At 34.3% G+C, this 12,639-nt stretch overlaps 1 protein-coding gene across 1 annotated transcript in view; it reads left to right on the top strand.

The window, feature by feature from the left end:
• CARPA (Carbonic anhydrase-related protein A) overlaps positions 1 to 12,639 on the top strand; it is a 38,984-nt gene that overhangs the window by 7,669 nt on the left and 18,676 nt on the right. The gene's annotated exons all lie outside the window — the stretch shown is intronic.

Genomic DNA, 12,639 nt, shown 5'->3' with positions numbered 1-12,639 from the left:
AGAGAAAAGGCACCATGTCCATTTTTTTCGATTTTCAGATTTTCACATCATTTTACAAATTTTTTGTTGCTCTTTCTACAGGTATAAAGCACTATGTCCTATGTTTACTATTAAGCGATTTATGTATTTTTAAAAACCGCTATGATACTTCATTGCTTAAGGGTAAAAGGCCCTCTACATGGGCATAAATTTTTTTCACATTGGAGATGAAAGTAAAATATTTTAAAATATGGGAGTTAAAGTGGCCATACCAACTATAATATTTATGGTGAGAAGTACAGGAAAGAGTATAACCGGAAAAGTAGAACAAAAAAGGAATTTGGAAAAATTCTTTATTTGGCTCCCCTGTAAAATTTACTTTTTGTGACATGGTGCCTTTTCCCTCCGAGGTACAGATTAAGTGTGAAAATGGAGCTTTGCTTTTTCTACTAATATACATAAACTTTGTTTTGTAAAAAATATGACTACATCCATATTTTTCCCCATTTTATTAAACTTCTCAACGATCTGTGTTACAAAATATGTCATACAAAGTTCGGCCAACATCTGACAATAGACTCTTTATAGCAACCCAGACCCAAATAGCTGTCGAACAAACCTAAGTATAATACGAGGATCGTTTGAAAAGTCCGTGCAAAAATAAAAACTACTTAATTTTTTGGGGTAAACCTTTTTTATTTTTCAACATAGTCTCCTTTTAGGCTTATACACTTCGTCCAACGCTGCTCTAGTTTGTTGATCCCTTCCGAATAATAGGATTTGTCCAAGTCTGAAAAATAGCCATTCGTTTCTGCAATCACCTCCTCGTTTGAATAAAGTCTTTTTCCCGCCAGCCATTTCTTCATATTGGGGAACAAATAGTAGTCCGAGGGAGCCAAGTCTGGAGAATAGGGGGGATGTGAAACGAGTTGGAACCCTATTTCCATTAATTTTGCGACCACAACTGCTGAGGTTTGAGCTGGTGCGTTGTCGTGATGGAAAAGGGCTTTTTTGTGGGCCAATCGTGGGCGTTTTTCTTGCAGCTCGGTTTTCAAACGGTCCAATAACGATGAATAATATGCACCTGTAATAGTTTTACCCTTTTCCAGATAGTCGATGAGGTTATTCCTTGCGAATCCCAAAAGACAGTCGCCATATCTTTCCGGCCGAAGGAACGATCTTCGCCTTTTTTGGCGCAGATTCCCCCCTTGGTAACCCATTGTTTAGATTGTTCTTTGGTCTCAGGAGTGTAGTGATGTATCCATGTTTCATCCACAGTGACGAAACGACGCTTAAAGTCCTGCGGATTCTTCTGGAACAGCTGCAAACCGTCCTTGCAACACTTCACACGATTTCGTTTTTGGTCAAGCGTGAGCAATCGCGGCACCCATCTTGCGGATAGCTTTGTCATGTCCAAATGTTGATGCAAAATATTATGTACCCGTTCATTCGAGATGCCCACAGCACTAGCAATCTCACGCACCTTCACACTTCTGTCATCCATCACCATATCATGGATTTTATCAATGATTTCTGGAGTAGTAACCTCAACAGGGCGTCCAGAACGTTCAGCGTCACTTGTGCCCATATGGCCACTCTGAAAATTTTGAAACCACTTATAAACTGTTCTAATCGAAGGTGCAGAGTCACCATAATGTTTATCAAGCTTCTCTTTAGTCTCCTGAGGCGTTTTGCCTTTCATAAAGTAGTGTTTAATCAACACACGAAATTCTTTTTCGTCCATTTTTTGAAAATCACTCGACTTCCTCGATTCAAACGAATGCCAAACACAAAGAAATAGACTGATCTTGCTGAAACTTGGTGTGTGTTCTTCCAAGAGATGCTACTAACTAAACATAACCTCGATACGCGCCAGTAGTGCTATCTCTCTGACTTTGCACGGACTTTTCAAACGACCCTCGTATTTCTTCCGCCAAAATTCGGCTGTTAATAATTTTTGACTCATCAATCTAATTATTCATGTCCACTTTGTAATCCTAAAATTTCTTCGTAAAATTCAAGCGAAGTGACATTAATTTTAAGAACCTTTTTTTTTTTTTTTCAAGGCTTCGGTTGCTTTCGAAAACTGACCAATAATTTTTTTGTTGATCTTGCTGAGTTTGCACGGTAATCTGTAATTCTTGAAAATTTTAGAGACTTATTGTGCACCTTATTTTTTTTTTAGCCTAAGAAATTTAACGTTTTTAGCCTTAGGCTTGTTTTGAATTATGTGGATAGACGTCTAAAACAGAAGGTTTTTGCTTCTAAGTTTGAGCCGTAATATTAGCGAGCAATATGTATAATATGAAGGCCAATTCCTAGCAATTATTACAATTTCCTTTTGGATATATTATACAGGGAAACTTTATGTTCCAAGGAAATGAGATTTCAATTTATAAATTATGCAAATACAGCAGGGTGCCAATTGTAAATAATTTCATTTACATACATTAATAGTGATTAAGGTTGTACGATTGAAAAGGTTGCAAAAATTTTTTGCATAACCACTCTTTAATGTATAAACCACCTATTTATTCTTGCGAACAGATCTGCGCAAATAGTTTAGGTTGAAATTTTATTTAATTAAACGTTTGAAGATGAAAATTTTACTGAATACAGCGGCTACAGATCCAAGAGGTTTTCTTTTTATTCACATAATAAATAATAATAAAGAAAATAGAGATATACGCGAACGAATCTAAGGGTCGCTGTAATAATGTGGTATTTTCATTTAATACAAAGAAGTTAGATCTTTAAGCGAGCCTAACAGAGCTAATAACTACAGCACAGATAAGCCACGATAATTAGCTGGCTCATTAGCCATGTATCACGGGATGAAACTAATGTACTGTTCGTTTAATACATTTGGACCGCAAGCTGTGATAAATTAGAGCAACTCTGCTAGTTGTTTGTAAGGCTATCCGTATTGGCAGACTGTGTAATACACTGAACTATCACAAAACAAATTTTTTTTTTCTTTTTCTTTCGCAACTGTTCTCAAGATGATGGCATTACAATAAAATAAAGTTCAGTTTGTAGTCGTCTCAATAATACGAAATGTTTGGATTCATTCGGATTACGTGATTTAAGTTCTGCTGAGTAAAAAGATATCTGTGAACATTTATGTCACTCATATCTTAAATTCTTTCTTAAATGGTATAAAATCTCTCATAATTACAGTTTTGTTACAGTAAAGATGAATAGCATTTTAATCAGGAAACGTTATAGTGAAATTTCAAATTTTGAAAGAAATGTTTATCTTAAAACTTTGCAAATTGTATTAAGGGGTAGACGGGTGTTTGTTCACTTTACATTTTTTTTTACTGTATAATGATTGCAGCTATTTTTCTTTACTAGCTATTACTTGCAACATAAAGTGGGCGTGTCAACCTCTGGCTGCATTAAATCTCTGGCGTTGAGTGGATGGAGATATTTGTGAGGCAGCTTTATAATGACAATCTTATTCATATATTCTATAGATGAGAGCTTTTCAGAAGCAATAGAAACTAGCGACAGAATCTTGAGAAGCATCTTTTGTACCGCTTGCCTTAAATTATTATCCTCCAATGTGTTTTTGAATGTGTTCCTAAGTCTACTTCAACTGGCAACAGCTAACATACACTGTAACTAGGTCATACTTTCTGACTTAAGCTTTTATTTGAAATACATCTTAATATTTCAATTGATTTTCTCAAGGTTCTAACTTAATATTTTTCAAACTAGAAACATTTGACTCATATTAATTCTCAGCAACAATATAGTTAGTACAAACGAACATTACACTGAAATGTAATTAGACCGAAGCAATAAGAAGTTTAAAGGATAGCCTAGGACAGGAGTCGGCAACCCGCGGCTCGCGAGCCGCATGCGGCTCTTTTATACAAATTTTGTGGCTCTTCTTGTCCAAAATAAATTGTATATTTCAATTTTATTGAAACAAATGTAAATTTCATTTATTAAAGTAAAGATATTTTTTCAAAAATAATTTTAAATGTGATAGGTTAGAAATTGAATAGAATTATATTAAAATACAGTACGTAATATATAGGACTGCCGCCATTTTCATTCAAACACAGGTTTAGTTATTATTTATTTGTTTATTTACTTTGCAATATGTGAAAATAAATATATAAAACATTTAAATGTTATTGAATATCATAAAATAATAAATTGTGAATACAAATGATCTACAGAGTTTGTTTACACTATCATCCTTGCGGCTCTTGGTAAGATTTATTAAAATTATTTAAGAAGAAATGGCTCTCTACTTGAAATAGGTTGCCGACCCCTGGCCTAGGAGCTACGTATATAACAAGAATGTGGACTATCTATTGGCAACTAGGCGAATTATCAAAATCTCTTCTACAAGCGATTTTTTTTATTTTCCGAAGATTAAAATTATTATGATTAAAAAAAGGGATTAATCAATAAATATTTGTCTTATACACGTTAAAAAGTGGACCTGAGTCCCATTTTAAAAATAAAATAGAAATAGCGCCATTATTGCCTGATTAATTTCATTCTTCTGCAGAAAGTGACTGTCTTTTACTATTCATAACTCTTTAGAGCTCAGATCCTATTTGATTTCTCCAATTATATACTGAACAAAGGAAACTTTGGCGATCATTTCAGGGTTTGAGTGGTGTTTACGTAAAAATTAAATTTTTGCTGCTGGCAGATATAGTTTTTATTTAACAGGATATCATTATTATCATCAAATACGAGGTGTGGCTGTTAAATAATACTGATGCTGCTACAGAAGAACTGTGCATGCGCTAAATCCTAACGACCGACAGCTGTGCAGCGTAAAGCCTTCTCTTTCGATTGTGCAGCGTCTTACGTGTGTTTGTAGGGAAATCTGTCTGACCGGAACCGTCCGTTTGTGTAAGAGGTGTTAGTTTCGTTTTGCCGAAAACATGATACTACACAACATGTAGTAGAGCAACGAATTGTCGTGAAATTTCACATGAAACTGTGTAAAACCGCTACTGAAACTTATCTTTTATTAAAAGAAGTTTATGGCGATGAATGTTTATCACGTGCGCAAGTTTTTTTGAGTGGTTCAAGCGTTTCTAAGATGGCCGAGAAGACGTCAAAACGGATGAAAATATCGATTATAATTAATCAACATTACTACCGTGAGGTGCTTGCTCCCCTCCGTGAAATAGTAAGGAAAAAACGGCCCGATTTGTGGAAGAACAAGTCACGGGGTTCTCCCATCAAGACAACGCACCGGCTCACACAGTATTATCGGTCAAGACGTTTCTAGCCAAGTACAACATCCCAGTTTTAGGCCATTCGCCTTATTCGCCTGACCTGGTCCCATGTGGCTTTTATCTGTTCCACAAAGTCAAATCTGCATTAAAAAGGAACACGGATTTCAGTCAGTTGAAGCTGTGAAAGAAAAAGCGGCTAAAATGTATTATGGAATGACTAGCATTCAGTTCCGTAAACTGGCTTTTGCCTACGCTGAGGCTAACAACATTAAACACAGTTTTAATATAAACAGAAAAATGGCCGGCAAAGACTGGTACTATCAGTTTTTAAAACGACATCCAGAAATAAGTCTCCGCAAACCTGAGATTAAAAAAAACAGAAGACGTCGTGAGGTTGAAGAACGATTAAAAAATAAAGTGAAATCAAAAGCATCCTTGACTAAAAAACGTTATAGGCTCAAGAAGATTTTAAACAGCGACAGTTCATCAGAAGAAGAAGTTGATGTGAATCAACTATGCGATGATGATGAACTGGACGATTTGCCGTCAGAGGATAACGAGAAGTGTGTAATATGTGACGATTTTTCTCGAAAAAATGAGTTATGGTATAGATGCACACAATGTTCTCGTTGGGCACATGCTCTATGTTCTGGTTGGGATACACCTGAAAATTATGTGTGCGATTTTTGTGACCACTAAAAATATAATTCATTACTTGTATATAATATAATTACTTGTTCAAGGTATTGTTTTTTCATTGTTTTTCCATTCATACAAATGCCTCAGTAATGCGTACAGTTACCCGACTATTGCGTACAGTTACCCCTTATAGGATGGGTAAGGGTGCGCAGTGCAGCTTTTAGGCGGAAAAAATATAGGTCTTTATTAACTTACTTTTGATAGTCTTACTCCTCAGACAATATAAACAAAGCTTTTTTCAACTCACAAAAAAATCCTGGATGTTTTTACATGTTCGCTAAATTTTTTATTATTTTTTTTAGGAAAATGCGCACAGTTACCCCACTTTCCCCTAAATATGTATAAATTTAAAATAAAATGTTCTACAGCAATAGTCTCGTTATTTAATAGCCACATCTCGTATATTATACTAACAATATGTCTGTTAACCTTGAATTCAATTTCATGCAAGCCGCTTTAATTTGTCTTAAAAATATTCCTGGTTTTTTAATTTTGACTATTTTTCAACTGTTAGTAGATAACAACATTTTCCAGCATCCATCAACTTGATTAGTCACATCTTTTGTATCATTTCGCTCAGATGTATTTATAGTTACAACTGGTTTGTGTACTATTTCTTCATTGCTAAACTTAACTTTTTGGATTCTCCTGTACAAAAAATATATACGAATCAGTCCCCTTATCACAGAAGTAATACTAAAACAAAGAATGTAAAATAAAATATAAAAAGTAGGAAAGAAATAAAATATATTACAATAAAGAAAGAAGGGTAAAATACAAGTCCATGTATATACTATAACCCAGTGGCCGGGCCCAGGTGTATCTTATACTTTTATGTATTAACACTACATGTTCGTAGAAGAATGTACGAAATACATGTGATTTACAATTTTATTTAAAAGATTGTATTCTCGAGAATTTATGATATTATGTTCAAGTATTTTGGGGGCGTGCACGCCATTGCAATTGTAAGATTACCGTGCAATCATATCTATGCCTGTGTGATAAGCAATAGCACCCTTAACCTATCTTTTAGAAGGAAATATACGTTTGAAGATAATGTATAAAATTTAGTTGAAATGATTGCAGTAAGAAGGCGTGTGAGAATTCGTACCACATATTAAATCAAAATAATAATAAATTTTGGGCCTTCGATTATTTATCTGCGGAGTAATACGCACTTCGGTATTCTTGCATGATCGTGACTCTTCAGTTACAGTTGGCAAAAAATCGTAAACAAGTGGTAACGGTATAACGTTGAAGTTACTGGCTGAGTTAGGTCCAAGCCCACTCTGGGTTCGTTGAAGTCTGTGGGCTGCACTAACAGAAACATCCTGTAATTGTACAGGCAAACTCTTTCTACATATTAGGCATATTTGTTTACTTAACGACTATTTTCGACATCTACCAGCAGATAAGTTGCAAAGAAATAGTATTTGTTTGATCCTATTACTTTTTGTTTAACTTTTATCATCTCCATGGAATGGTTTTGCACAATTTATAAATTGAATGAACTGAAACTAAAAATATTAAGGTTTTGTTCTTTTATTTTGCAAAAAAAATATTAATAATTGGCTCTTACAAAGTTAATAACATGCGGGAAATGACTCGAAATTCAGTGGTATAGTTCAATCCATAGATTCAGCATTTCTGCTAGCAGATGTTCACACCTAGTTCGTCTCCTACTCTTAAATTCAGCTTCTCCGCGCAGTAATTGTAGAATCCTGTGTTATTTTTTTTTAAAAAATATTATAAACTGATCCTTTATTTAAAAATAAACCAATTTCTGTTCAATTTCGGTTCTATTCACTCCTACATTTTAGAAGCATATCTCTGCACAGTGCCAGAAAACTTTCAGGCAATTAGCCTTTCCCCTATATCTGCGAGTAGCCTGCAAGATTCCCAGAAACTGTCGAAGCAATAGCACATTATCTTACACCTAATAAGCTGCATGCTGATTGTACATCTGTAAAGAGCCTTTCTTCAAAATTCCCAGTGAATTTACGAACTTTTACTTGCTACTGAATATAAATTAATTTCAGAACTCGAAGAATCATTCGTTACTTCAGATATTTTGTTTGAGATTATAGGTATTCGCCAGAACATACTCTATAATTGCCAATTTCAAATTGTTTTTGTGCTGATTTTTCATCTTAATAAACATTTACCCGTCGTATTATTTTTTGTAAATATTAAATTGATTCTTTAGTTTATAATTAGGAGCAAATCCTTTTTCTTAAGCGTGTGCCTGTGCCCCGCCTGTCCTGCTATAACGAAGGCTTTGGTTGTGTTCGGTGGTGATAAGTCAAACTGCTCTCTTCAGTAGCGAGTGAATACTTCAGATAGAAGTGCATTAAAGCTGGACAGTGGCGATAGTTGTAAAACTCTATTCTAGTTCAAGGCGGCCCGAATTGAAACATATCATGCGACGAAGCGCGGTCACGCTATTCCAGATTAGAGCGCAGATAGTAGACTTGGCCGTAACTCTCCTATCTAAATTAAACTACAACCATCCAACCACAAAATTTATGTTTAAAACTGAGCCAAACAGTTCTGCTTAAAAACAAAATGAGTGACTCAACGCTCGCAACCATTCTCTTCAATTATTGTAGACTTCACATCTTGCTAACTGACAGACAAGTTTTTTTTTTTTTTAATATAAACGATAGACATCTAGGTGACCACATAGTTTTTAGAAAACTATGCTACCTTTATACTTTTCCTTAATAGCGCGCAAAACAGAAAAATCTGGGGCGTAACAACTATCCCCTAACTAGAGGTTCTCCTGGAAGATCGATAATTGTTTTGGAGTAGTCAAGTATGGCACAGAAACCATCTAAAAATGATGTTTCCTAATATGTTTTAACTAGATTTTTTTTTTGCCTTTTTTTTTGGCATTGGCCTTCGCCATACAGCCAGCATCGTCTAGGTGCTTATCACTAGAATATCACTCACTCTCCATTCTTACTTATAAATACATTCGCTTCACACATTCATCCCACTACTATATAACATACAACTATTTACATAAACTACAGCTAATGGATGGATCAGTAATCTATATTCCTGCCATCCTTATAGCTTAACCGAAATTAAAATCACGTAATCCTTCTCTAATCATTTTCTTCCATTCATTCTAAATCGGCTATAACTTTTAAATACATTCATATTTCATTGCTAGCTCTGCTACAGATTTAAGCACATAGATGTTGGTGGAGAATATTATGTCTTCGTAGCGAAATTGTGCATCTAAATACCTGTATATGTCGTCAAACATTCGTTTCCTAGATTTATCATTTAAATAAATCATTTATTGTTTTTACAAATTTTTAGCCCAAAAATAAAGAATTTTAAAGTAAAAATGCGTTAGCGATTAACTGATTTTTCATCAAATTCGGAATTTATGCCACAAATTTTAATTTTAGTGGTATTATACTTGTGTTAGGACCGTACAGTACACTGAAATTGTATTTGGAAGAGAGTCTAATGTTATTAGCCCTGCTTTCCAGCACCTCATAAAATTGTAGACCTATACAGGGTGAACCAGTAAGTATTGTCCATAGGCTTACTGTGTGTAGTACATCTAAAGTGGAGTTCAATGACGTATTGGCCAACTTCATATTTTCCACTGTTCTTGAGTGACGTCACTTTAATTTTTTTTTCTAAAATCATTACTTTTTTCCAATAAAAATGTCATTACTCAGAAAGTTTTAGTCCGAATTCGATTCTGATGACACGGTTTGAAAGACAGATAAATTTTCTAAAAATTGATACCTTTTTTGCATAAATTATTCTCCAAACAGCCTCAATCTTCCTCCGGACGATGGAAAAATAAAGTAATCGAAATTTTTGAGAAAACCCCATTAGGCCCTATGTGATCATTATCGGACCTAGGTGCTGGCACTTTTTATAAAAGTTTCCTTGTCTAATGTGGGCTTTCAAACGGTATATCATTTTCCAGGATTCCTCTTATCTTCGTATGAGAAATTACGTTTGTTTTACAAGAAAACGTGTTCACGAGCACACAACGGTGTTAATTTATCAAGTTATTTAATTCATTGAAAACTCTTTTAGATTATAAAAATAGACTTGTTTAAAATATTTCCTAACATTTTCTCAAATATTTCAGTGAGATCAGAAGTAAATGTTTAAAGGGCAATTTGTAGCCTTTGACTTCCTTATTTTAAGACAATCTACTTTAAAAATTTACTACTGGTCCATCTAAAAGAGTTTTCAATGATTTAAACAACTTGATAAACTAACACTCTTGAGTGCTCGTGAACAAAACAAACGTAATTTCTCATACGAAGATAAAAGGAATCGTGGAAAATGATATACCGTTTGAAAGCCCCATTAGACAAGGAAACTTTTATAAAAAGTGCCAGCACCTAGGTCGGATGATGATCACATAAGGGCTAAATGACTTTTCTTAAAAATTTCGATTACTTTATTTTTCCATCGTCCGGAGGAAGATTGAGGCTGTTTGGAGAATAATTTATGCTTCGAAATGGTATCAATTTTTAGAAAATTTATCTGTCTTTCTAACCTTGTCATCAGAATTGAATTCGGACTAAAACTTTCTGAGTAATAACATTTTTATTGGAGAAAAGTAATGATTTTAGAAAAAAAAAATAAAGTGACGTCACTCAAGAATAGTGGAAAATATGAAGTTGGCCAATACGTCATTGAACTCCACTTTAGATGTACTACACACAGTAGGCCTATGGACAATACTTATTGGTTCACCTTATATAAGGCCTATATAGGCCTTATGTGAAATATTATTAAATGTTTAGAGAAAATTGCCCAGGGCAGGAATTAATAAAAAATTATTAAGTGATGTAGTAGTAAAAATGATGAAGATTGAAGGAACAGTGCTCGTTAAAGTATGTGTTTTGTGTCCGAGATATTTGCTATTAGTGACATCCTTGTTGTTAATATACCCACCGCCTTCTTGATCATGGTGGATACGGAGGGCAGCAAGATTCACTCTCACAGTCCAACCCTTGTCTTATAACCCTAACTTCCTGTTTAGATATAAAAATGGGAGCAATTCCAAAGCGGATGGAAGTATAGGTTGGGGCGCGCACAAACATTGATTTAGAGGGTGGCAGACTGGAGTCGCCCTCTGCTCCAGTAAAAATTCCGTCTCCAAGTTTTCTTCCGCCCATCTGTCGTTCAATCCTGTACTGGCCGCGGGGCTGCCAGATAGGACATCAATCATCCACAGTTCGGCCATGGATTTTGGTCTCAAACTTCTAGTAATCAACCTCAAGTTTATACTCTTCTTATTACCGCTAAAAGCAAGAATTGTTTTTGTGCTATTTACCAATTTTGAAATCGATTATACCCATTTGGGAGTCCCAGAAAGGAGTAAATATGTTTCAAATTGGTCACTGAACTGAGTTCAGAGCTACAAAGTCGGTAGTCAATCTATCAACTACTCTTACTCAAATTTCTTAGAGTTGAATGGCCCAAATAACTCAATTTGAACGCATTTACATTTAACATTCATTTATGCTGTTGTTTCAGCATTTTTGCCATTTCTCAGCGTTAAATCATAATAATACAGGGTGTTCAGCATAAGACTACCGTAACTTCGGGAGGCAATTCTGGGCATCATTTGCAACAAAAAAAATTCCATATAAACTATGGCTTGATTCTACTCCGTTTTATAGATATTATTATATTTTTATAGACTATTAAAGCTAAAGTAATTTCAATAAGCTCATTAGAAAGAAGGTTAAATTTCCTTTTAAATAAGCTAATTTATATTTCAAAATAATAATATTAAGTATTTCACTTTGTGACCCAAACATAAGAAATAGCAAGTTTCTAATTTTTCTCCCAAAAACTTTGACTTCATTTTTCTCAAAAATATTATGTATGTAAAAAACGTGCACTATTCATGAAAAACATCTACTTACAATCACCTCTCGAAAGGTATACAATGCATTCGGGTTATTTTAAAAATTGTTGCAGAAATCTGTGATTAATTGCAAAAAAGTAGGCCTCAAAACAGCGTCGGCATTATGAAAGCAATTCACCTACCATAAAAATATAACTGATCAGAATCATCAAATCCAGTAAGATTTTTTGCAAACGTGTAATTTAATAATTAATTTATTTAAGAACTATATTCAAAAATATAAAATTTACATTATAAATAATAAAATAAAATAAAAAGAAGAAAATGGTATATGAGTTTAAATGAGTGTTAGGTACCAATTTCGAAAGAAAGGCTTTTCGTTTAACGAGTTTAGGACTGTGTGCTATTCTTTTGTTAATTGGAGAAATATGCTAAATATGTGAATAAAACACAGATTTTCTTGAACTACACAATAAACTTTTGGAATTAACAGGTCGTGAAGAGCTAATGAATAAGCCAAAAACTTATTACTCGCTCTAATCCCCAAATTAAATAATGGTAGATGGAATATTTCACCGGACCGCCTGTTCACCTCCACGATCGTCTTAGCGTTCGGAACACGCCTATCTGGAAATCATCTAGAATACTCCCGCCTAGCTTCTCCACTATTCCCATCTACGAAACCGTAGATGTATAACGTACGCGATATTCATTATTCGAATACGTTCGCATAATGATAGCAAAATGACAACTAAATATCTTATGAAAATGTAGACTTTAAACTATCTTTTCTTCTTGTCCTATTTATTTATTTTTGATGCCCAGCAAATGATGCCCAGAATCACCTCCCGAAGTTACGGTAGTCTTATGCTGAAC

The sequence above is a fragment of the Rhodnius prolixus genome, unplaced genomic scaffold, assembly GCF_049639745.1.
Source record: "Rhodnius prolixus isolate KJV_2025 unplaced genomic scaffold, Rpr scaffold_11, whole genome shotgun sequence".
In the NCBI taxonomy this organism is placed as follows: domain Eukaryota; kingdom Metazoa; phylum Arthropoda; class Insecta; order Hemiptera; family Reduviidae; genus Rhodnius; species Rhodnius prolixus.
Note: the sequence above shows the minus strand (reverse complement) of the source record. Positions and strands in the feature narration are given on the sequence as shown.